Source organism: Glandiceps talaboti, chromosome 17, assembly GCF_964340395.1.
Source record: "Glandiceps talaboti chromosome 17, keGlaTala1.1, whole genome shotgun sequence".
Lineage (NCBI taxonomy): Eukaryota > Metazoa > Hemichordata > Enteropneusta > Spengelidae > Glandiceps > Glandiceps talaboti.
This window is the reverse complement of record NC_135565.1, coordinates 21,773,968-21,800,978: the sequence shown is the minus strand read 5'-3', so window position 1 is coordinate 21,800,978 and position 27,011 is coordinate 21,773,968. Positions and strand designations below refer to the sequence as shown.

At 35.1% G+C, this 27,011-nt stretch overlaps 1 protein-coding gene across 1 annotated transcript in view; it reads left to right on the top strand.

Annotated features, from left to right (window-relative positions):
• Positions 1-1,497: 1,497 nt before the first annotated feature.
• Positions 1,498-27,011, top strand: part of LOC144447965 (branched-chain-amino-acid aminotransferase, cytosolic-like) — a 42,693-nt gene continuing 17,179 nt past the window's right edge. The window contains exon 1 of the mRNA XM_078138086.1: positions 1,498-1,543. The gene's annotated coding sequence lies outside the window, so the exon portion shown is untranslated. The remainder of the gene's footprint in view (positions 1,544-27,011) is intronic.

Here is a 27,011-nt window from a genome sequence, read left to right as displayed (position 1 = left end):
GATTGTCATGTTTATTATTTTTGAAAATATGATTTAGGCTTTTTAATTTAGATTTTCATGAAAACAATTTTTTGTTATCCGTGTTTGAGTCAGATGATATAGTATTAGGGTGATAGATGGACTGCCACACAAATGCTAAGGTTTAAATATTAACTAAATTATATTGGTTTGGCCAAGTTACTTCAATGAGCAACTGTTTACTTATCTATATGGTAAACAGTAAAATTCTAACAGAATTGGGGAAAAACAAAAGGAAACATTATTGGAAGAACAATTAACAATGAAATGCTTTATAATGAAAATCTATTCTGGAATCGATGTCATAAATGGATGACAGGCGTACATAGGTCTACAAATATCCATGTAACGCTACTGAAACTATTAAAGTGCCACTTGACGAACGGGCTGTAAAAATTTAACTAATACTGTTGAACAACAACGTGTTTAGCGCCAAATGGAAGCTACATACAATGAAAAAGCCAACACAAACACTTTTGTTTGGCCCATTTTCACTCGTGACATCAGGTTCAAAACTAGAAAACCTCTGAAAACGCCTCGAAGTCACGACTGCCAAGAATGTGTGTTCATTTTCACAACATTTCAAGGTCGGCGCTTGTTCCGATTTTGAGTGATAAATATAAGTAGTAAAACTGACTTGGGTGCGAAACAACAGTTGACAACACAGGAGCGTGTCAATGGGGGCAAAGAATGAAACCCTTGTAATGTTGTCTCAGGTCACACGGCGTGAGGCCATGCGTTTACACGTAAACAAGCATTTCACAGTTAACTCCGTCAATGAAATTACCCCTTCTCGAATTCCAATGCATAACTCCGCTCACTGCCACCGTACTGGTGTTCGTACAACCCAACTTACCGGCGATATTGCGGCGAAAAATGGCAAAATTGGTGTTGTCGTGGCACACGGTTCATTTCCGCCAGTTGCTGTCGTTAAAATAAGCTCGATTGGAGGCATGTCATTCTGAATGGACCACAACAAAAGTAGTGAACAATAGCTAAAACAATACCTTTTGTATCTGTCTCCCCTGGCTGCGACTATTTCCTCCGTTCCCCTGCTCCACTTTATCACCGCTCCGCACAACAGTTCACGTTTGTCATTCAACGAACCAGCCCAAAACAGATAACTTAGTGATCCACCGAACTCAGCTTAACATGCCCTTCTTCACAATGTACAGATTTTCAAAGTCAGCCAAGTCTCTATTATAATAATTCACCAACAACAATGGCAACATACAACACGGGAGGCCATCTTGAATATTTGCTCTCTGCAATGCATACAATACAAACTTGCTAACTTTATTTACGCTATAATTTTTGCTCTTGTCATTCAAAGATTTAGTCAGATTTATTCATATTAATGAATAAAAACTCCAATGAATCGAAAAAAGGCAACACTACAAACCAAATATGTAAAAGTACATAAAGACAAAAATAGTGAGTGATAGCCCAGCATGCTTCACTTTGAACAAAATCCAAAATGGCAGCCGTACGACTATCTTATCGTCTGATACAATATTCGAAGCAGGTTTGTCTTTTCTTTATAAACTTAGATAGAGGTTTTATGTTATATGATATTGACGAATGTTAACCCCCCCGCTTCAAATAGATTTCTAAGGATTCTTGCAAGATTTCAAGCGTCTAGAACACTTTCGCAAATACCTCAGTGTCGCGTCACGTCGTCACGTCTCCATGCATCAATCATCGAATAGTGTCACTTTTCCCCTAGTTACGTTACATGTTTGTCAGACAATTTCGACCAATTTGCAAAAAAGCGCAATATCTAAACATGTCTCGCTTTGTAGTTTAGAAGATTATCTCTAGGCAGTACGAAGAAAGTACGGGTATTCGATGTCTTTCATTAAAATATGTGTGTTTGACTATTGTGTCCATTGACATAGTGAACCAGGTCGCGACACGGTTGTCCGATTTCGATTGTGAAACTAAGCTATGCGCACCTTTGATTGATTCATTTTATTGTCCTATACTATAGAAAGTTAACCCAGGGACACAATTATGTTTCACATACATGCAGGTATGAGGTTTGAAGATCTTTAACAGGCTTTTATCATGGTTATGTCACATGATGTTGTTTTGGGGATGGACGTGGGTGTGTCCGGTTTTCTCTCATGTGATTGGCTGTCAACATGTACTTTTCTGTAATGTAAAACTATGAATTTTATAGAGTCTGTGGAGGAGTCTGCAAATTTTTGTAATAACAAGAAACTTGTTTCATTGATTAACTTTGGAAAAAACAGTTGAGGAAAAAGGCAATGTCATTCTTACAACTTGAGAAGCAATTTACCGATAAATTCACCTGAGTTATTTATGTTGTAGCTATTAGTATTATAAGAAAGTAGGTATCATTAAATGACCAATCTAGTTTTCAAAGAGATTTATGTGCCAAAAATTATAAATAAAGTAGTAACCACAGTGGCACTGTTTGGTATACTCACACCCAGCACTATTTTATGAAGCTAAAATTTACCTAGTACCCTGTGTATCCTACAGTTATGGTAATACCTACTCAGTGAAAATTATTATGTACAGTACATACAATTAAATGAACAGAATATTTAACTTTGTACATCCCCCACCCCCACACCACCCCCTTAACTGTAGCATTTTAAAACTTTTGGAACACTATTGAAATGAAATTGACCCAAAGTGAAAGGAAAATAAATTGAAGAATTAAATATATATATATATATATATAATTAGAATAACTCTAAACCTATAGTTACACCAGGTACAAACTAAATGATAACACCAAGTATCAGTTTGATATGTGTATCCCAGCTACTGCTACTACTTGAAACTGTGGAATATTTGTATAAAGTACATGAACTTGTTCTGATATCATATACAAACATGTAGTTGTTAACATTCGATTTGGAAAAATAATATATCATTGTAATGTACAGTATTTTCTATACTCTACAGGATTGATAAGAGTTAGTAAGACTTCCTCTTGTATCCCATGGGTATAACTATAAGTTTCATTAGATTTTTAAAAAGAGAAATGAAAGGAATGCTATGAAAAAAAACACCCAACTTGTACATAACAGTTAATTAGTGTGGCCTGGTCAATAAAGGTGTTGTCAACTTGTACATAAGTTAATTAGTGTGGCCTGGTTAATAAAGGTGTTGTCAACTTGTACATAAGTTAATTAGTGTGGCCTGGTCAATAAAGGTGTTGTCAACTTGTACATAACAGTTAATTAGTGTGGCCTGGTCAATAAAGGTGTTGTTAACTTGTACATAAGTTAATTAGTGTGGCCTGGTCATTAAAGGTGTTGTCAACTTGTACATAAGTTAATTAGTGTGGCCTGGTCAATAAAGGTGTTGTCAACTTGTACATAAGTTAATTAGTGTGGCCTGGTCAATAAAGGTGTTGTCAACTTGTACATAACAGTTAATTAGTGTGGCCTGGTCAACAAAGGTGTTGTCATCAGTGTGCTTTCTAGTGATAGCCAAATTTTGTTGTTGTAAGTCAAAATGAGAAAAAGTGAGATTCCTTGTGAGTCACCACATGTAGTAAGAGATAGGGGAACATCAAATTATGGTGTGTCACTTGAAATTGTGTGTGTTAGTGGTGCATCAAATTGGCTTAGAGGGCACACTGGTTGTCATTGTTGGCAGAGGTACAAAAGGAACTAATGAGAGCTTTGGAAATTAGCGCATTGTTCTTTCCAGTTGTCTTAAAGTGAAATTAAATCTATTCTGTATTACACTGTATTTGTATCAGTCTACTCATTGTACCTTGCTATTGTTTCAAAGGACAGTGTTTTTGCAAGGTGGTAAGTCAGTAAAATATACCTGAGTTCCCAAGTAATTGTACCAGGGTTTCCCACCAGTGTTTTTGTTAAGTGTTGTAAGTAGGTAAAACATACCTGATTTCCCAAGTCATTTTACCAGGGTTCCTCACTATAAATTATGGTATAATTAATGTTTTGGAAACTATGCTAGTTTTACGAGATTGCTCCCTTTTTACTACCACCAGGGTTCCACGACCATAGCAAAAACACTAAGTACATTGTGGCTATTTGCAAGGCAAACACTTATAGTTATACCCAGTAATAAGGTGCCCATGGACAATACTGAAAACAATGTACTACCTCATAAAAATTATGAGTGAGTTTTGCAAGATTGGGTAATGTTACTAAATGAAAAAAATTATACTTACAAAATTAACACATTCCTTATAAATGTTCACAATTTAAGATATTACTGCTCTATATAGGAGTTGTACCTTCAGATCAAGAGGGTTACCATCTATTGTATCCTTAGACACAAGTACTACTGATATTGGGGCTGTATACACCTCTGCCATTATAGAAAATATACATATAAGTATCATTTATATGGTTGGTTACCTAGCTTACTGATTGTGTTAGTTATTTTTGACATTTATTTAGATGTATAACAGCTGTTCTGGCCAAGCCTAAGAACAGATATATGTAGTTCACTATTGTTTACATGTAAAAAGGAGTACAAACATGTGTAGCCAGTGTTCTCTACAGGATTGATGGCAAGCAGGGTTGCTCATTCGCATAATTATATATTGTCTTTTAATACAGTACACATGTTCTATCAGACTAAAAATAAGACTGGCAGATAAAATTAACATTGCAAATAGTTTAGATGAAAGGACAGCTTTGATAGGCTAGTTACATTAACAAAGGTATACATCAACCAATAACCAAGTAGCTCTGTGTAGTATTTGGTTTGATGAGGTCAGTCGACAGGTGGAAGAATATTCAAAGAGATAAAAATAGAGTATGATATTAATAGTTAACTAGGATATTCATACAATGACAACAGTGATAAAGTATTTTACAACACTTCTTGTACCATTATCAAGCCACGATATTGTCTTTGAAAACAGAAAATATGGATTATTATATTATACCAGTATATTGATGGCGCAAATTGTGAGATCTGATTGGTCTAGACATCGAATTAGCGCGTCTAAAATGAGCGATAATGCATGGTTGGCTTGCGTCCAAATTTTGATGTTCACTGTTCGTCTAGAACGTTATAGTCCGTGCAGGGATGGATGCGCAAATGAAACCAGAAAATGTTGCGTCTTATCTTGTTTCCGATATTTTCAATATACTGGTATAATATAATACCGATAATTCACCCCTGGGAATGGTATACCACTCGGTTTTGACAAGTGAACTCAATATATGCACTCGCTATCGCTCGTGCTTATATTTCGTTCACTGGTCAAAACCTCTTGATATACCATCCCCAGGGGTGGTTTATTGTTTAATTATGCCTTGGTCATTTACGTCATGACAACTCGTGTCTACATCGCTGGTTTTACAGTGCTAGAAATATGAATCAAAACTTTCCAAATCCCCATTACTGTATTTTTCCCCATTTTCCAAGTGGTATAAGTATATTATTCCCCAATATTTTAATGCTTTTGACCAAGGCTTTGTCACTACTCGTAGTAACAAGGCCCCTTAGGTCACTCATATTTTTCTTGATTGAACAAAGGAAAATATTGGGGAATAGCATCTTATTGTAACCATAACATCCAAGAATGTTTTAATTTTTGTCATGTACTTGAAGTACCTTTACCAAAACGAAACTATATTTCAGAGGTCATATTATATACGTATTTGGTATTATAATTTTTTTATAATATCTTTTTGTTAGTGTATCCTCTCACTGGAGCTGTTACTCAGTTACACTCGTACTTGGATAGTATAAGTTCTTTATTCGCAATAACACAAATTAATAAATAAAAAAAAATGAAATGAAAATAATGAAAATGACAAATGTGACTGGATGCTGGAAGATAGCTAATGAAAAGTTAGTAGGTGTCGAGTGAATGGGTTTAGCCACAGACAAGTTTCTTACTTGTCTGTGGTTTATCAGATCCACGGATCCCACAAGGAGATAGGATACTAGCATCTTTGTAGCTGTGTATATGTGGAAATGACAAATGACTTGAAGTAAAGAACTGTTAGGCTTGTTTGGATTCTTCTTCTTCTTTAGTTCATATAGAAGTAAACAAGTAGAGTTGTGGTGTGCACAAAAATGTTCTTAGTCCGTGAGGTTTCTGTCCTGTGCTCTGTTGAAAGTTGTAACTACTTGTTTGAATTGTTCTGGTTTTGTTATGTTGATTATTTCTTGTGTTAAATTGTTCCAGTCTGTGATTGTCCGTGGCACAGTATTTGTGACTTTTTAGAAACTTTTAGAGTGTGTATGTCAAGTTTGCCTATGAGTTGGTGACCAGTAGTTTTGTACTGGCAAGGCCAAAGTGCCCCGATGACTTGCTTGAAAATGCTGACTCAACATTGTATTTAGGACAGTTGTTACTTTGGTGCAAAGAAAGTTATAGGATTAGTCTAGTGTAGGTTGTAACTTGTATTTTGGACAGTCGATACTTTGGTATAAAGTTGTGGGATTGTTTTACACAGAAGTCAGACATAATTTTGGTCACAAAATGTCATCTTTCGTCAGCTGAAAGTACATGTACCTTCTATTCCTAATGCAAACATGTCAATGAAAATAATACCTGAGTAAAGTCAAGAGTTACAGTTGTCATGACGTAGACGCACGTTGTCGTAACATAGACGCACATTGTCGTGACATAGACGCACGTTGTCGTGACGTAGAACAACCAGAGTATATATTCCATATTTATGGCTTATACATGGTATAATTGACTACATAATTAAAATTTGTTTGTGGCAGTTATATAGATAATTACTTGACAGTTGACACCTTTAGAATGTACATGTACATTGTATATAGCGTTTGACATCCAGATCTGAATAATTCATAGAAAAAGCATATAAATTCTTTGTATATTGTATTACAAAATTGCTGTATTTCACTAAATAAAACTTGTTTCTGGCAGGTATATAGAAGATTACTTAGAATGTATATTCATATCCAAATTTGATACCAAAGCACAGATCGTGGTGAAGTTTCTGTATTTCAATGATATATATATATATATTACTCTGAGTCAGAGTCAGTGAGTGATACATTTTTTTTCCTGATGATTGAATATAAAAAATTATTTCACTATAGTGTGACTTACATAATTCTTCTCCCAAGACAAGGAGTAGATAGTGAGTTCAAAGTTTGTCATCTCCAGAGAACAAACCATATTTACTGTTAATAACAAGTGAGTCTTTTGTGATACAAATTACCGCAACTTAATTTAATTTCTTGAAATTGAGAACGCTAGGGATCACAGTAATTGATATTGAAAAAAACATAATGAATTCTAAATGACAAAATGTCAAGAATGAATTTTTTATAAATTAACACAAATAATATTTTTTATGGGAATCATGTTTCATTATAGAGATTCACTTTTTTTTATCATTCAGATTATAAATATGTATTTCATAAATGTAATTCAGCTGTGTATTAATGAAAGGTATATTTTTACATTTTCTAATATAGTACAGGGCTTGAAATGAACTTTTTCTTTGGTAGTCATAGTGGGCTACCAATTTCAGATATCGGTAGCCCAAGGATGGTGACCAATAGTCCCATATTCATGAACTGAAAATAGAGTTCCTCTATTGGCAATATGTGTGTTATTAAAATACTTCATGTCTGTAAATCTTCCATCCTTTAAATCTTTGCATAACGAGTGGTAGTCTGAGTGGGCTACCAGCTGCACATTATGGTAGTCACATGACAAAAATTGGTAGTTTGTGGGCATGGGACTACTGTTCATTTTGAGCCCTATATAGTATGTCTGAGGGTTACTTACAGTACTTTGGTGATTTTGAGCCCTATAGTATGTCTGAGGGTTACTTACAGTACTTTGATGATTTTGAGCCCTATAGTATGTCTGAGGGTTACAATACTTTGATGATTTTGAGCCCTATAGTATGTCTGAGGGTTACAGTACTTTGATGATTTTGAGCCCTATAGTATGTCTGAGGGTTACAGTACTTTGATGATTTTGAGCCCTATAGTATGTCTGATGGTGACAGTACTTTGATGATTTTGAGCACTATAGTATGTCTGAGGGTTACAGTACTTTGATGATTTTGAGCCCTATAGTATGTCTGATGGTTACAGTACTTTGATGATTTTGAGCCCTATAGTATGTCTGATGGTGACAGTACTTTGATGATTTTGAGCCCTATAGTATGTCTGAGGGTTACAGTACTTTGATGATTTTGAGCCCTATAGTATGTCTGATGGTGACAGTACTTTGATGATTTTGAGCACTATAGTATGTCTGAGGGTTACAGTACTTTGATGATTTTGAGCACTATAGTATGTCTGAGGGTTACAGTACTTTGATGATTTTGAGCCCTATAGTATGTCTGATGGTGACAGTACTTTGATGATTTTGAGCCCTATAGTATGTCTGAGGGTTACAGTACTTTGATGATTTTGAGCCCTATAGTATGTCTGAGGGTTACAGTACTTTGATGATTTTGAGCCCTATAGTATGTCTGAGGGTTACAGTACTTTGATGATTTTGAGCCCTATAGTATGTCTGAGGGTTACAGTACTTTGATGATTTTGAGCCCTATAGTATGTCTGATGGTTACAGTACTTTGATGATTTTGAGCCCTATAGTATATCTGAGGGTTACAGTACTTTGATGATTTTGAGCCCTATAGTATGTCTGAGGGTTACAGTACTTTGATGATTTTGAGCCCTATAGTATGTCTGAGGGTTACAGTACTTTGATGATTTTGAGCCCTATAGTATGTCTGATGGTTACACTTTGATGATTTTGAGCCCTATAGTATGTCTGATGGTTACAGTACTTTGATGATTTTGAGCCCTATAGTATGTCTGAGGGTTACAGTACTTTGATACATGTCTATGTGAAGACTGAAACCATCATCTAATGTCTGCAGGACGAACCTAAAATTTCTATTGCATGAATTGAAGGGCAGGTTTTCTCATTTTCCACATCATATATGTGAATTATAGTTAGACCAAGTGAATTGTCTGATACTGTGAGAGGGGGATAGCTTCAAAGTGATTAGAAAATCTATTCTGATGTTAACAGGGTCAGAGCGCTCTTATAATACTGTAAGATACATGATGTCGTTTCGCCCTCAGTGGCCTCCTTTCTCCTAACTCTCTTGTAATTTTTAAGTGTCTCATTTTTATCATGAAAATTATCCTCCAAAGTGTTTCTTTTCTTGTAAATACCCCGGTAGTATCAAAACAGTTGTCAGACCCAGGATTCTCCCTGTCTTGTCTCTATCTGGCAAGTAGTCAACTTGTAAATACCCCGGTAGTATCAAAACAGTTGTCAGACCCAGGATTCTCCCTGTCTTGTCTCTATCTGGCAAGTAGTCAACTTGTAAATACCCCGGTAGTATCAAAACAGTTGTCAGACCCAAGATTCTCCCTGTCTTGTCTCTATCTGGCAAGTAGTCAACTTGTAAATACCCCGGTAGTATCAAAACAGTTGTCAGACCCAGGATTCTCCCTGTCTTGTCTCTATCTGGCAAGTAGTCAACTTGTAAATACCCCGGTAGTATCAAAACAGTTGTCAGACCCAGGATTCTCCCTGTCATGTCTCTATCTGGCAAGTAGTCAACTTGTATCTAAGGAGAACACTGTTTCATAGATACCAGTTGTTTACAAATTGATACTAAAGTTTACAAACATGATTCAGAAGTGGTAGCAATACATGTGTGTGTGATTTCACCTAGTCTAGAGGCTATACATGGTTTTACAATCTCAAGATATCTCACCCAACATGAAGAGATTCAAATCCATGATTAGCATCCAGACTAGATTCCACCTTGCAATATGGAAGTTCAAGTTGCACAGAAAGAAAAACTTGCACATCAAATTTGAACTAGTATAAAATATAGAAGTTTTTACATTCATCTGTCCAGGTCATGTGATCACTAATTTAGTTTAAATTTGATAACGCTTGATAATTTTATGTTGGGAGTTATCAAGTTCAAATTACAAACTATGATAACTCTGGATATTTATATCTCGAATTATCAAGTTCAAACTATATCAGAGAGTGAAATATTAAGGATACAATAACAACATGATGAAAAACACATTAGTTACAAAGAAAAGAAAAGGAAGTAAGAAGTTTTATAAATGTTTATTACCGCTTTTATTGTACGTTTATTGGTAATTAACTTAAATCTCACATTCCTATTCAGTGTAGTCGGGGCATAGTTGGTGGAGGGTCTATATAGTCAGAGCATAGTTGGTGGAGGGGCTATAGTCAGAGTGTAGTTGGTGGAGGGTCTATAGTCAGAACATAGTTGGTGGAGGGTCTGTAGTCAGAGCGTAGTTGATGGAGGGGCTATAGTCAGCATAGTTGGTGGAGGGTCTATAGTCAGAGCATAGTTGGTGGAAGGTCTGTAGTCAGAACATAGTTGGTGGAGGGTCTATAGTCAGAGCATAGTTGATGGAGGGTCTATAGTCAGAGTGTAGTTGGTGGAGGGTCTGTAGTCAGAGCATAGTTGGTGGAGGGGCTATAGACAGAGCATAGTTGGTGGAGGGTCTATAGTCAGAGCATAGTTGATGGAGGGGCTATAGTCAGCATAGTTGGTGGAGGGTCTATAGTCAGAGTGACCATACATGGACAGAAAACGGGTTACAAGAGTTCTTATTTACAATTTTACAAATCTATGGATTTTAGAATTTCCTGAAAACACCATTCTTTTGTGACATTGAATTATGATTTATAGGAAAACGTACATAGTTGACCATTGCTGTATATAAATATAAGTCACAGAAGTTTAGGTGTGAGACTTTATACAAATGGTAACATACAATTAATAAAAATATATAAAGCAGGTAAGCTGACCAAATAGCTAGGAGAATTCATTATTAAGAAGTCACAGATGACGGATGTATGCAAACACCACAACTTACATGTACCTAAACCACTATGTAGTCAACTACAGTATACAGGTATGGTACATTGATAATCACAGATGACGGATTTATACAAACATCACAACTTACATGTTCCTAGGCCACTATGTAGTCAACTACAGTATACAGGTATGGTACATTGATAATTACAGATGATGGATGTATGCAAACACCACAACTTACATGTACCTAGGCCACTATGTAGTCAACTGCAGTATACAGGTAGAGGTATGGTACATTGGTAATTACAGATTACGAATGTATGCAAACACCACAACTTACATGTACCTAGGCCACTATGTAGTCAACTGCAGTATACAGGTATGGTACATTGATAATTACAGATTACGAATGTATGCAAACATCACAACTTATATGTACTATACCTAGGCTACCATGTAGTGTATGGTACATTGGTAATCACAGATGACGGATCTATGCAAACACCACAGCATACTGTACCATGATTTAGTCACCCATATACAAAATGTATTGCCAAGTCACACATGATGGGGCTGTGTACCAAATAACAAACCATTGCTAAGTTGCAGATGATAGAGTGACAGCCATACAAAAACTACAATACTACTATATAATAAGCTGTTGCTAAGTTTTAGATGATGGCATGCCATCCATACAAACACTACAATATACCAGATATACTGTGTAAAGTTACAGATGATGGCATGCCATCCATACAGACACTACAATATACCAGATAGACCATGTAAAGTTACAGATGATGGCATGCCATCCATACAAACACTACAATATACCAGATAGACTATATAAAGTTTTAGATGATGGGGTGCCATCCATACAGACACTACAATATACCAGATAGACCATATTAAGTTGAAAATGATGGCATGCCATCCATACAGACATGACAATATACCAGATAGACCATATAAAGTTATAGATGATGGGGTGCCATCCATACAGACACTACAATATACCAGATAGACTATATAAAGTTACAGATGATGGCATGCCATCCATACAGACACTACAATATACCAGATAGACCATGTAAAGTTACAGATGATGGCATGCCATCCATACAAACACTACAATATACCAGATAGACTATATAAAGTTTTAGATGATGGGGTGCCATCCATACAGACACTACAATATACCAGATAGACCATATTAAGTTGAAAATGATGGCATGCCATCCATACAGACATGACAATATACCAGATAGACCATATAAAGTTATAGATGATGGGGTGCCATCCATACAAACACTACAATATACCAGATAGACTATATAAAGTTACAGATGATGGCATGCCATCCATACAGACACTACAATATACCAGATAGACTATATAAAGTTACAGATGATGGCATACCATCCATACAGACACTACAATATACCAGATAGACTATATAAAGTTACAGATGATGGGGTGTCATCTATACAGACACTACAATATACCAGATAGACTATATAAAGTTACAGATGATGGCATACCATCCATACAGACACTACAATATACCAGATAGACTATATAAAGTTACAGATGATGGCATGCCATCCATACAGACACTACAATATACCAGATAGACTATATAAAGTTACAGATGATGGCATACCATCCATACAGACACTACAATATACCAGATAGACTATATAAAGTTACAGATGATGGGGTGTCATCTATACAGACACTACAATATACCAGATAGACCATATTAAGTTACAGATGATGGGGTGTCATCTATACAGACACTACAATATACCAGATAGATTATATAAAGTTTTAGATGATGGGGTACCATCCATACAGACACTACAATATACCAGATAGATTATATAAAGTTTTAGATGATGGGGTGCCATCCATACAGACACTATAATATACCAGATAGACTATATAAAGTTTTAGATGATGGGGTACCATCCATACAGACACTACAATATACCAGATAGACCATATTAAGTTGAAAATGATGGCATGCCATCCATACAAACACTACAATATACCAGATAGACTATATAAAGTTACAGATGATGGGGTGCCATCCATACAAACACTACAATATACCAGATAGACTATATAAAGTTTTAGATGATGGGGTACCATCCATACAGACACTACAATATTCCAGATAGACTATATAAAGTTTTAGATGATGGGGTACCATCCATACAGACACTACAATATACCAGATAGACCATATTAAGTTGAAAATGATGGCATGCCATCCATACAAACACTACAATATACCAGATAGACTATATAAAGTTACAGATGATGGGGTGTCATCCATACAAACACTACAATATACCAGATAGACTATATAAAGTTTTAGATGATGGGGTGCCATCCATACAGACACTACAATATACCAGATAGACTATATAAAGTTACAGATGATGGGGTGTCATCCATACAAACACTACAATATACCAGATAGACCATATACAGTTTTAGATGATGGGGTGCCATCCATACAGACACTACAATATACCACATATACTATATAAAGTAAGGATTGACCCTTAGGCCACTCATATTTTCTACGACCGAACAAAAAATTATTGGGGAATAATATCTACATTTGTAAATATGCCTTTGTCCAGAGTCAGTTGTGAGTTTAATAGTATAGTTCACTGGTCATATTCTTGTTTCTGGGTGACAATGATATCATTAGGTGATTATATGACTTTTAAACATCCATTAGTATTGTGTATCTTATCACTAAAAAAACCCCAATTATATGTAGTTTGGTAACCATTTTATCCAGGGTAGTTGAAAAATACAAGACTGTATCTTGATTTGCTAATGAACTGATAAACTAACTTATACAAGTTGTGTTAGCAAATAAAAGAACACATTAGAATACCAGTGAGCAGTTACGGCATGTTTCATATTGTTATCATTAAGGGCTATAGTATAGAGACTTTACCCCTTAACTTACGTGTACTGTAGTATAACTTACATGTACTGTAGTATTTGTATCTGAAATAAACATCTTTAATTTTTGTTGTTATTTTGCTTAAAAAATTCCAACCATTCTCAGTTTTAAAAAAATCAGTGTTCACGTTATAAATTCATAAATGGAGGTCAAATGATATTAAAATGAATCCAGTTTCAGAATCCAAAAAATCCAATTGAAGGATCATGATACATGTATATACCTTTGTGTATGTTTACTACAAAACAACACATATCGTGTTTCCCCACAAAACCAATGCATTACAACTCCTAACCCCCCCCCCCATATATATAAAAGCAATCATCATTTTTCTGATAGATCAACAAAATATCCTCAATAAACCAACACCTTGCATTCCCCTCAAACATTACTCTATAAACTATGTGTATCCTTCACATCAAACTGAACAATGCAAAACAACCAGAATTTGTAAATCTAAATTAAAAGACATAAAAATGAAAATAAAAGATACAATAACTAGGTATACTATACTGTCAGCTGTGTGAAGTGATAACCTATTATGATCTCTGCGCATTATGATAGGTTTAGGTAATCTTTTAAATGGATGACCTTTGACCTGTAATCAATTATGATAGATTAGTATTCTTTGAACTAATGGTAGAGCGTCTCAATTACTCATCAGGTGAAATCAAGAGCCATATATGTCAGTAAAGTTCCTAATTACATGCATACATTTATGATGTATTAATTCAAAGCAATTAATAACTTTTATGCGTTTATGGTATATTAGCTTGGATTAAAATCTATCTAAGTTCCCTAGGAGTTTAGTTAAAACCAGTGTTTGCCACCACATAGTACTATTAGTAGTTAAAAATGTAGAAAAATGAGTAATTCATTTTACAACTTTGCTGCCTATTGTTCCAGTATTTCTAAATCGTAGTAAAATTATTTATGTTAGCATTATGAGATTGCCAGAGTCAGTGTTTTAAACTCTACCTGTGTTTCCCATGTTTTTACTGGGCTGCCCTAAAATAGTATGGTACATGGAATGGAAATCTAAAGATGCGAATTTGCTTGTTTTCCATGTTTTTACTGGGCTGCCCTAGAATAGTATGGTACGTGGAATGGAAATCTAAAGATGTGAATTTGCTTGTTTTCCACCTCTGTGTTAGTGTTAGGGTTTCCAACCTGTAGCAAAGACAATGTAACTCATAGACTTTGTGCAAGTGTTTTCTCAATCCATCACATGATACATGTATACAAGTGCAACAGTGTTTGAAAATAAATGTATATTTGTTTTACGGTTTCTGAAAGTTGTACTGACTTTGCATTGACTTGTCAGTATTATGCAGCCTGGGAGAATATGGATTTGTCTCTCTGTTACTGGGGTTCCCAAGACCTGCACAAAAAACAGTTATGTACATAGTATGCTATTCAAACAAAGCATTTGCAGGTGTCCTCAGGTGTCCCCAATCCACTGTAAACACGATGCACCGATGCACATATACCGTACATGTACAAGTGCAGAAGTACATTCTATGTTTGCAAATGCATTTCACATTGTAGTTTCTGAAAATTGCACTGGCTTCACTTTATATCGCAAGCATTGACATGTCAGTTAAGTGTGTAACCTGGAGAAACAAGGTCTGACATCTTGTCAAATAAATACAATTGTATTATTGTAGATGTGTTGTCATGTCTTTTAATGATTAATTTTAACATGACGCCAAAAAACACTTATTAATCGTATTACCATCATGTGTTGTCCCACCCAACTGCTGTGTGTCAATGGTATTATCTCATGAATGTATTATTACCATCATGTGTTGTCCTACCCAATTGTTGTGTGTTGTATACATCCCACCCAACTGTCATGTGTTGTCCTACCGAGCTGAACATTCGTGTGTTGTCCCACCCGATTCATGTGTTGTCCCACCCAACTGTTGTACAAAAATGTCTGTCTGTGGTGTTATCTTTAACTGATAACACACCCATAAGTGGCCATCAAATGTGATTTAGAGGTGTAGCCACGTGTTGGCTGCATAATACAAATCTGTAGGTGTTTCTTCATCACACCTATACCCTGATATTTGCTATAACAAAAAAGTAGAAATACTGAGATACTGTTTGTTTTGACAGGCTAGAGTTTTTTCATCCTGAAACATCACTGTTGATGGTACTATCAAAGCTTAATATATTGGTTCCAAGAATGAGATCCTGTTTTCGGAAACTGATCAATGACAGTAACTTTGCAGATGTTACCGTGATACAAAAATTTAAAATCGTGTTGCCCTCATTTACAGTATGTTTCACACCTTCAAACACAAGTTGTCAGAGTTATCTGTAGTCCATTTCTTAGACAGATTGGAACTTAAAGATTCAAAAAAAGAGAAAAAAATGAGAGAGAACGGTTGAATTTATGTTCCTTGCAAGATTTCGAGGTCTGAAAGGAATATGCACACACGCTCTTACACACCCATCCATATGCTTGAATAAAAGGAAGAGAACCCAAGTGTTCTTATATACACTAGCTGGCATGCATAGACTGTCTAAGACAGTGCAAGCTTCAAGTTATGAGAATATTTCCATGGTAAAATGCATGTTAAAGCAAATTTGCCTGGTTCTTGGGGTCAAGGTCTTATGAAGATTTCAGTCTAAATGGAATGACCCTGCATAGTAAAATTCTCATTTACATTTATAGTAATCTGTCCAATGATAAAGAAGGTCAATACAAGGTCAGCATACATTGTAGCAGTAAGTGACATGCAATGGCTACATTGTGTGCTATTTGTATGGTGATGACTCAGACAGAGCTACTTTAGAAAAAGATGTCTTGATAAAATTTGCTCAATTATTAACTCAACTTGAGATTAAAAAGCCTTTGATGGATTATTTGTTCCCGAGCCCAGCTACACTACTGGGAGGTTGTTACGCACCTCGTCTTTTGTGAATGAAACGCTGTTTGTTGAACAAAGGTTATAAATGTCTCCGGTCCGATATTGATTGATATTTCACAAGTACTACTAGTTAGGGTTCCACGTCAGTTCCGATTGATGGCCACAATACTATTCTCACTATGTCCATTTATCACTCAATTTCTTCACTATCTATTGTCAGTCTGACCACACAACAACGTTCTATTGTTTAAGATTTGAAATACTGCAACAGTCACAATTAATGACATTTAATTACCAACAAGAGTCCAACAAATCACATCCAACTTGTACTTAGTTACTTATTTATAATTGTCATATATCATTAAGTTGGAAGAAAACTATTTGAAAGTTATCCTTGCATAGTACATTTATTTAGCATTGTATTATTATACAGTATATTATGACTGTCTATCTGTTAATTGTATTTATTTATTTATTTATTTATTTTCTGCCTCCCTTTTATATCAGGGGCTCACTAAAAAAATTAGGAGCAGCATTTACATAGAAGTCAAATACATACAAAATATCATGTTAAAATAGCAACTTATAACTTCAAAGAAATAATAAGAGAGAAAGAAAGAGAAAAAATATACTCTTATTAAAAAAATTTACTCTTATGTATTGTCTTGGACATAATAATAATAATAATAATGATAATAATGATAATAATAATAAAGCCAATTTATGATGCTTCTGTTATCTGAAGAGTTCCAGTCACAGACACAGAACTACTTACAAAATGAGAGGATACTGAGAAACAATTTGAAAACATGGAAGGATGTAGAGAGAAGTGTATAAGTGAGTGAGTGAGTGAGTGAGTGAGTGAGTGAGTGAGTGAGTGAGTGAGTGAGTGAGTGAGTGAGTGAGTGAGTGAGTGAGTGAGTGAGTGAGAGTTTTAAAGTCAGAGTGGAAGGAAGGCTTAGAGTGAGAGTGATGAAGACTGTGGGGAAGACTTCCAAATTGAAGGAGCCATGTAAGAAAAGGAATGCTCGTCCTTCTCTGTGACAAATGGTGTCTTTAGGATGTGGGTCTCAGAAGAAGATATACGTTATCTATTGGGAGCATAAAGGTGAAGAAGATCAGAAAGATATTGAAGACTGGTCACCTCCAATGCATCATAGCAAACAGACTAAAGCTTTAATACCACAATAAAAAGCTATACAATATATACACTTTAGTTATACTATTATAGACCTAGCCTAGTTCTTATACGACATATTACGATTACTATGATCATTTCCACTCATGTATAGGGAAAGTCGTTATTCTAGTACAGAAATCTTTACTACCCCCGTTGGGTGAAGGGTAAAGGATGCATGACCAATAGTAATCCATCACAAATTGATAGGCCGTTGCAATTGGTTAGTTCCTTTAGACAATTGCTCATTAACCAAACTCCACTTCTCCAGTCTGAAACTAAAATCACGTGGGGATGTGATAATGTCATCGTGTTTATACCGGTATGAACACAGTCGGGGGTAGCACAGATTTCTGTGCTAGAATAAAAACTTTCCCTATACGTGAGTAGAGATGATTGTAGTAATCGTAACACGTAGTATAGGAACTAGACTATTATAGACCTGGTCCATTATTACGCGACACATTTGTAGCATGGCTATTACATCTTATGCAAAATGTAGCTTTAAATTTGTGATACTGTCAAAATAGAGTTCTGTTCTACAGTATGTCATGTCTATACTGTTCTGTGTATAACAGTTGTCCATCGACCTGCTATGCTGTACTGTTACCATGGCTATATGAATTTAGCCTAGAATCCATGCTGTTCAGTTCTACAGTATATGGCTATGTGTAGCCTGGAATCCATACTGTCCTGTTCTACAGTATAGCATGGCTATTTGTAGCCTGGAATCCATACTGTCCTGTTCTACAGTATAGCATGGCTATTTGTAGCCTGGAATCCATACTGTCCTGTTCTACAGTATAGCATGGCTATTTGTAGCCTGGAATCCATACTGTCCTGTTCTACAGTATAACATGGCTATTTGTAGCCTGGAATCCATACTGTCCTGTTCTACAGTATAGCATGGCTATTTGTAGCCTGGAATCCGGCTGTCCTGTTTTAGTCCACATACTTGGCTATACTTAACTAGTTACTAAGTTAGTTGTCTGAGGTTTGAGGGTTGAAATTGTCTTAATGCAAGAAAGGTCTTATTTATGACAACAGTGAGGACATTTATAACAATTACAATGTACATCATTAAATTTTACAACATCTGATGATATTATTGTTATTTGATGATTTACCTTGTAACCTCAGATTACAATTTTGATAATAAAATATTTGATGGTATCGATGTACAATGCATCCTGCCAAACTACTGTAGAAATCTGAGACTGTTTTCCAACATTCGTAGTGTTTGATAGAAGGAACCCCATTCTCTTTAGGTAAAAGTGATATTTGAATAAACCACTTAACACCTTCCATTTCATGTTGAAAGGTGCTCCTTCCATCCATCAGTTGTTAAGTGGTTTTATGAACGAGAATACACTGTCATTGTATACCCTATAATAAAGCCCCATTTAATATTAACAGGATAAAATTGCTCACCTTGACAAAATTTGCACAAATTTTAATCTTTTCAAAAAAAAATTAAATTTTCCCTAAAATTTTAGACCAGATGGGATGGATATGAAATGCAGTATCATGCTAGATCAAAATTTAAGGTAATTTTGGATAAAATTTAGTACATTATTGCAAAATGTTTCAGGTTTTCCATGACGACAGACTTTATTGACACTACACCACCTGCACATTGGAACCTTGTTCACATGGTACCAGTTGATGTCATTGTGTATTGTTTAGTACAGGAAATGATCTCCTCCAAAGGTACTGAGAGTAAACAAGCCATTCTGATAAGAGAGGGTTTTTCAACAGCTATAAAATTTATACTTGGTGAGTGTAATTCGAGGAATTCTTGTATCTATAATTCCATCAGTAATGTCAAAATAAAGACTTACAAGCTCTACTTCAAATATGTTTATTTTCTAAACATTGGATTTTTATCATGAATTGAAAACAATGTTGGTGGATGCACTGAATTTGTACTACCCCAGTAGTTAAATAACTTTTTTTTCTGTTTGAAGGTAGCTGGTGAAATGTACCTGAGTTGCATTGGCTTTTCATCTGAGTTAGCGTCAACTACACTAGTAGTAGTAGTAGTAGTAGTAGTAGTAGTAGTAGTAGTAGTAGTAGTAGTAGTCTAGATACTACTAGTGGTATTGAATTGTGATTCCAATAGCATCTAGACTACCAACTACATAATAGTATTATACACAATTACAGTGGTACACACATACAGTTTTCTCCTTCTCAGAGTTGTTTACATTATTAGTATGTATATTTTGTAGATATATAGGAAAGGAAAGGAAAGGAAAGGAAAGGGATCTTTAGGAAAGGGTATATGCTTACTCTGGAACCTTACCCACCCACCTTCCCTCTCCCCTCTCCCCTCTCCCCATCCCCTCCCTTCCCCCCTCTCCTTCCCATAAGAAACTTGCAATCCAAAGTGATCATGCTCAGATGCAATTGACTTTGTATACAAGTCAATGTAGATGTGGGAACCCAATAACAGAACATTAAAACTTGGACTTTCCCATACACTACACATTTCATTGTTATGTAGGCATGACTTTGATAAAGAAATCTGATATACTGACTTGGAAAATTATGTAGATTTTACCTTTTGTTGGCCCATAACAATCACTGAAATCTGTTACTAGGGGTTTCCAGTGATCAGAAGAGACACACTGAATTTTGTATGCTTATGAAGTAAGAATCTGATATAATAGTTCATGAGTGAATGATAGATTTCAGAATGTATGTGAAATAACAGATTTCAGAATGTATGTGAAATAACAGATTTCAGAATGTATGTGAAATAACAGATTTCAGAATGTATGTGAAAATAACAGATTTCAGAATGTATGTGAAAATAACAGATTTCAGAATGTATGTGAAATAACAGATTTCAGAATGTATGTAAAATAACAGATTTCAGAATGTATGTAAAATAACAGATTTCAGAATGTATGTGAAATAACAGATTTCAGAATGTATGTGAAATAACAGATTTCAGAATGTATGTAAAATAACAGATTTCAGAATGTATGTGAAAATAACAGATTTCAGAATATATGTGAAATAACAGATTTCAGAATGTATGTAAAATAACAGATTTCAGAATGTATGTGAAATAACAGATTTCAGAATGTATGTAAAATAACAGATTTCAGAATGTACATGTATGTAAAATAACAGATTTCAGAATGTATGTGAAATAACAGATTTCAGAATGTATGTGAAATAACATTTCAGAATGTATGTAAAATAACAGATTTCAGAATGTATGTGAAATAACAGATTTCAGTATGTATGTAAAATAACAGATTTCAGAATGTATGTAAAATAACAGATTTCAGAATGTATGTAAAATAACAGATTTCAGAATGTATGTGAAATAACAGATTTCAGAATGTATGTGAAATAACAGATTTCAGAATGTATGTGAAATAACAGATTTCAGAATGTATGTGAAATAACAGATTTCAGAATGTATGTAAAATAACAGATTTCAGAATGTATGTAAAATAACAGATTTCAGAATGTATGTAAAATAACAGACATCAGAATATACCTGGTATGTAATAGACCTGCACCTGAACCCTACATGTAATATTAAAAGATGAAATGCTAACACATACGAGGTGTATGTAGAGGATGTCCAGTGTGAATCATACATGTACATTTACTTGGAGATCATTTCGGATGTAAATTCAACAACACACAACATTTATGACATATACGTATATTGTATATATTGTGATAGGTTCATGGTCACTTGAAATTTGTTTCCAGTATTTATACTGTTTTCAGTAAAATGTGTTATGTATGGTGGAATGGTTCATTTTAAAATTATTTTCAGTATTTATATATTTAATATACTGCTGTATCTATATGAAATAATATTTTATGTACCAATTGTGAAATGATTTATTTTCATTTTTCAATTTTTTTTCCTTTATGTCAGTTGTATTCTACTTAAAAAACAAGACAGTACTTTGTAATTTATATAATAGATTATTTTTAGTGAGAATTTAGTTTCAATATTTTTACTTAATTTGACTGATTTCTGTTTACATGCTAATGACAAACTCCATTTAATTCAAATGATTTTAATTTAAGACTTCATTGTCTTTTCTCTTCAAATCAGTCATAGCAAATAAAGTGAGACGTACAAGCTAAGTTTTTTTTTTACTAAAATTGAAAACAGTTATGTAAAATCTCAATTGAACTACTTCAGTATAATGTGAATGTTGATGTATACTGCCTAATACAATGTGCCCTCTAATTGATAGCCAAATTTTGTTGTTCTGGGTCAAAATGATAAAATCTGGGATTTTTTGTGAGTCACCACATAGTAAGAGATAGAGGAACACTAAATTTTGGTGTGTCACTAGAAATTGTGTGTCAGTGGCATGTCAAATTGGCTTAGAGGGCACACTGGTCACCACATAGTAAGAGATAGGGGAACACTAAATTTTGGTGTGTCACTAGAAATTATGTGTGTCAGTGGTGTGTCAAATTGGTTTAGAGGGCACACTGGTCACCACATAGTAAGAGATAGGGGAACTCCAAATTTTGGTGCATCACTAGAAATTGTGTGCAGCAGTGGTGCGTCAAATTGGCTTAGACTCGGGCACACTGGTCACCACATAGTAAGAGACAGGGGAACTCAAAATTTTGGAGTGTCACTAGAAATTATGTGCGGCAGTGGTGTGTCAAATTGGCTTAGAGGGCACACTGCTTCTATGACATTACAATTATCTTCTGGCATTGTTAAAACAGGTGAATTCATAGTAGGGATTTGTACAACATTTGTCATTCATATTAAAAATTCAGTTCATATTATATTAAAATTATATTTTAATACCAGTTTTGAGTTCAGTCAGTTGCAAGTGATAGTTACATATATTTCACTTCGTAGAATAGTACAAGTTCATTTCAAATATGAAGCAAAATTTTATCCCCCCCCCCACCCAAAAAAAAAAAAAAACAAAAAAAAAAAACATATCAACTCAGCTTGCAACCCTATAACCTGGAAAATAAATGATTGTGGATAGTATGAAAGTACATTTAGCTTAAACAAATTCAGCAAGTATGAAATTCTCTAGTATTAACTAAGCAGCTAACCACTGTGAGTAATGTTTTTATTGATGTAGAACAAAGCAACCTCAACTGTATATGTCATACTAACCCCTGTGTAATATACATGTACCAGCTGATAATTCTAGAAATTAAAATATGAGATACATATACTTTGGAATTTATCATTGGAGACGTGCAAAAGTTTTCAAAATTTGGTTAGAAGTGTAAAAATGAAATTCTGCAATCACATTGACACCCCTCCCTCCCCAAACGAACAAATTGTACAGTAATCCCTTACACACTCTTCAAAGTCATGAGTAAATGTTCATGTATAGTCTCTCCAGGTACAGATGTTATTACTAAATTTGATAACTATCCTGTCTATATTCAAAGTAATATGTATTTATAATTATATTTGATATTGTCAAAATGCAATGTGTAGTACTACTACTAGTTAAGTAGTCTATGTACCCTTGACTACTCAGTGCTAATTTCAAGCCATGGCATCACACACTCCATTCATTCAAAAGTTGGACACTGTGAAATAACCCTGCAAAATGCATAATAGATATAGATAAGATACATGGCCATTCTTTATACAGTCTGGGTGGATGAATGGAAAAGATGGTATCTAGAGGCTAACCCAGTCACTGGAAGTCCCCAGAAGCTGTTACAGCATGTTTCATGTGACTGTTCACTGGGCCCACACTCTGTTTGATACAGCAAGGCAGAAACCAATGAGAAACTGAATGTGCTACACTTTAAGATAGCAAGAATAAAATGAAATTTCCCTATGTAGACATCAAATGCAGACACCAAAACATTGAAACCTGTCTAGTTGCAATATGTCTATATTGTTTATTTTGTAGACAATATGTGGCAAAAGATTGTGTTCTCACGTTCTTTCAAGTTGAGAGTGTATGTGGGACAGCCGGTGTGAGATCAAATCGATCTTGCTATCTTTGAAGTATAGAATGGGCATTTTCTATTATTGGTTTCTGCTTTGTTGTTTCAAATGGAGTCGATGAATACTAACATGGTACTGGCTGTATCATACGTTTGTATTTAATGTATTGTAAACATTGGCATATGTTACCTGGTACTGTGGTAGCATTTGTAGACCTGTATAGTATACACAGGGATTTATTATAGAATTTAAACTGATTTTGTCAACAATTGTACATGTGGTGACATTCATGAAGGGTTTGTACTACATGACACATAGACTACTAAACATTGTATCTAGACTACCAATTTAGCAGTAGTCCAGGACACACAGGCTACTAAACATTGTATCTAGACTATCAAATTAGCAGTAGTCCAGGACACATAGACTACTAAACATTGTATCTAGACTACCAAATTAGCAGTAGTCCAGGACACATAGACTACTAAACATTGTATCTAGACTACCAAATTAGCAGTAGTCCAGGACACACAGGCTACTAAACATTGTATCTAGACTACCAAATTAGCAGTAGTCCAGGACACATAGACTACTAAGCATCATACATGTATAGACTACCAAATTAGCAGTAGTCCAGGACACATAGACTAATATACATCATATATCTAGACTACCAAATTAATAGTAGTCCAAGGCATGGAGACTACTGTTCATCATATAGATTACCAACTTTATAAGGTATTAGGTAGTCTGTTGAACCAGTGGAAAACTGTAGCTGAGCTGGTTTTAATCTGACTAGCAAGTGTATATGACCCTAGGATTGTATGGTAGTGAACAGAGGATAAGTATTTTGGCTCACCATCATGGAAGTATAAAGGAAACAGTTGAATGAATATGTACTGAAATTGGATAGATTTTGTGAAGTGTCGTGTCAGTGATAAACAACTTGAAGATCAATGTACTAAATATAAATAGAAGCTGATGTTTATTATTGAGGTGTGGTTCTTTTTTGTATTTTGTCTCCAAAACACAAAGGAACATAGCAAAGGAGGTTTGCTACTCAGTGTGAGCTGGTATGTGTTGATTCTATACTCCCCCCTACTTCACCAGCTGACATCAAATACAAATCAACTCATTGATACCATTTATGTATTAAGTTGATAGTCAAGTAATCATTCAATATTTTCATTTGTAACTAGATTGATGATCCACCTACTATCAGATTAATCAGAAATTAATAGTTAAAGCTGACCACTAGGTGGCAGTGTGATCAACTGATTGTACCAGTACATACAGTGAGCTAGCTAGCTGTACATGTAATATTATACAGTGCTTTTGCAAAGTTGGGTAACCATGGTAACAGAAAGGGAAACATGGTAAAACAGGCATACTTTGCCCATACATTGTACCATAATTTTGGTAGGGAAACCCGGCAAAATGACTAGGAAAGTCAGGTAGATTTTACCCACTTACTACCCTTAACAAAAACCCTGGTAGGGAACCCTGGTAAAATGACTGGGGAACTCAGGTAGATTTTACCTACTTACCACCCTTAACGAAAACACTGGTAGGGAACCTGGTAAAATGACTGGGGAACTCAGGTAGATTTTACCTACTTACCACCCTTAAACGAAAACACTGGTAGGGAACCCTGGTAAAATGACTGGGGAACTCAGATAGATTTTACCTACTTACCACCCTTAACAAACACACTGGTAAGGAACCCTGGTAAAATGACTTGGGAACTCAGGTAGATTTTACCTACTTACTACCCTTAACAAACACACTGGTAAGGAACCCTGGTAAAATGACTGGGGAACTCAGATAGATTTTACCTACTTACTGCTAATGTAGGTAACAATTGTACATCATTATGAAAACAGGATCATTCACAAGAATACTGTAGAGTAAATACCTGATAAAACTCAACTAAGTGTATAACTCACATACTAGTAGCCACCAAACCAATGAATATTAATTTAGTAATGAACTCATTCCTATTTTGTAAAGAACTAACCGCTGGCCTTCATATGGATAAGTACAGAAAAATGCAAAATTATAAACAGTTTATTGACATCACTCCCCAAAGTTAGGGGTGGGGTTAAGTGGACAGTCGTACCTAGCCGAATAGTTTAAATAAATGATAAAATTATAATCAATTTATGTTGTTGTTTTCATATTTGTAAATATTTGACACTCAAAAGTTGAATATTATATTGTCCTATTACACCTGAGGGACTCTGAGTTACCAGAATCACATGCTATTTCACGAGGCCGAAGGCCATCTGGTAACTCACAGTCACGAGGGGGTAATAAACGGGTGCTATAGCCTGAATATAGGCCAGGCAATATGTGTTTTATAATATACCTCATGCTGTGAACTCGCGGTGGCAGACAGCATCGTCATAAGCTGCCATTTTGACCTGCTGTGAACTCGCGGTAGTTGATGGAACTATTCCCCTAGGGAAATAGTCATTCTATTTTCCTATCATGTGACTCAGTGTTTTTGCTAAGGTTTGGGAACCCCGGTAACAGAAAGGGGGAAAGAGGTAAAACTGGTAGTGCTTCCCATGCAATGTATCATAGTTTAGGTGGGGAACCCCGGTAAAATGATGTGGGAACCGAGGTAGATTTTACCTACTTACCGCCCTTAAATAAAACACTGACTGATTCTAGCGAATCATGGCACAGCATTATCACTAGGTATATTATAACATCTACTATTGACATACATGTACTTACCAATCAGTGTTGTTACATAGGTTAGTAAACCCAGTAACACTAACAGAAAGGGAGAAAGGGGTAAAAATGTCAGTGTTTCCTCCCATAGAGTCTATGGTAATTTTATTTGGAAACACTGTTAAAATGACATGGGGACCTCAGCAGATTTTACCTACTTACCACCCTTAGTAAACACACTGTCCATACATACATGTAATATAAATTGTTCTCCGATTTATGATCAAGTTTCTCTGTTTGTCAGACATTTTTTGATCATCTTCTGACTATCTTGAGACAAAAGCCTTCATTGTCTTGCTGTATAGTCATCAAGCCTTTAAGGTAAACACACTAAGTGATGACTGTCTTCATTTTATGATGTAATTCAACAGTTACTCTACTCTATTTGTGAGTCATTTAGGTTGGGTTTTTTGTATTCACTGAACACAGTCATTGCTATCCTTTCATAGACAAAACTGTCTTC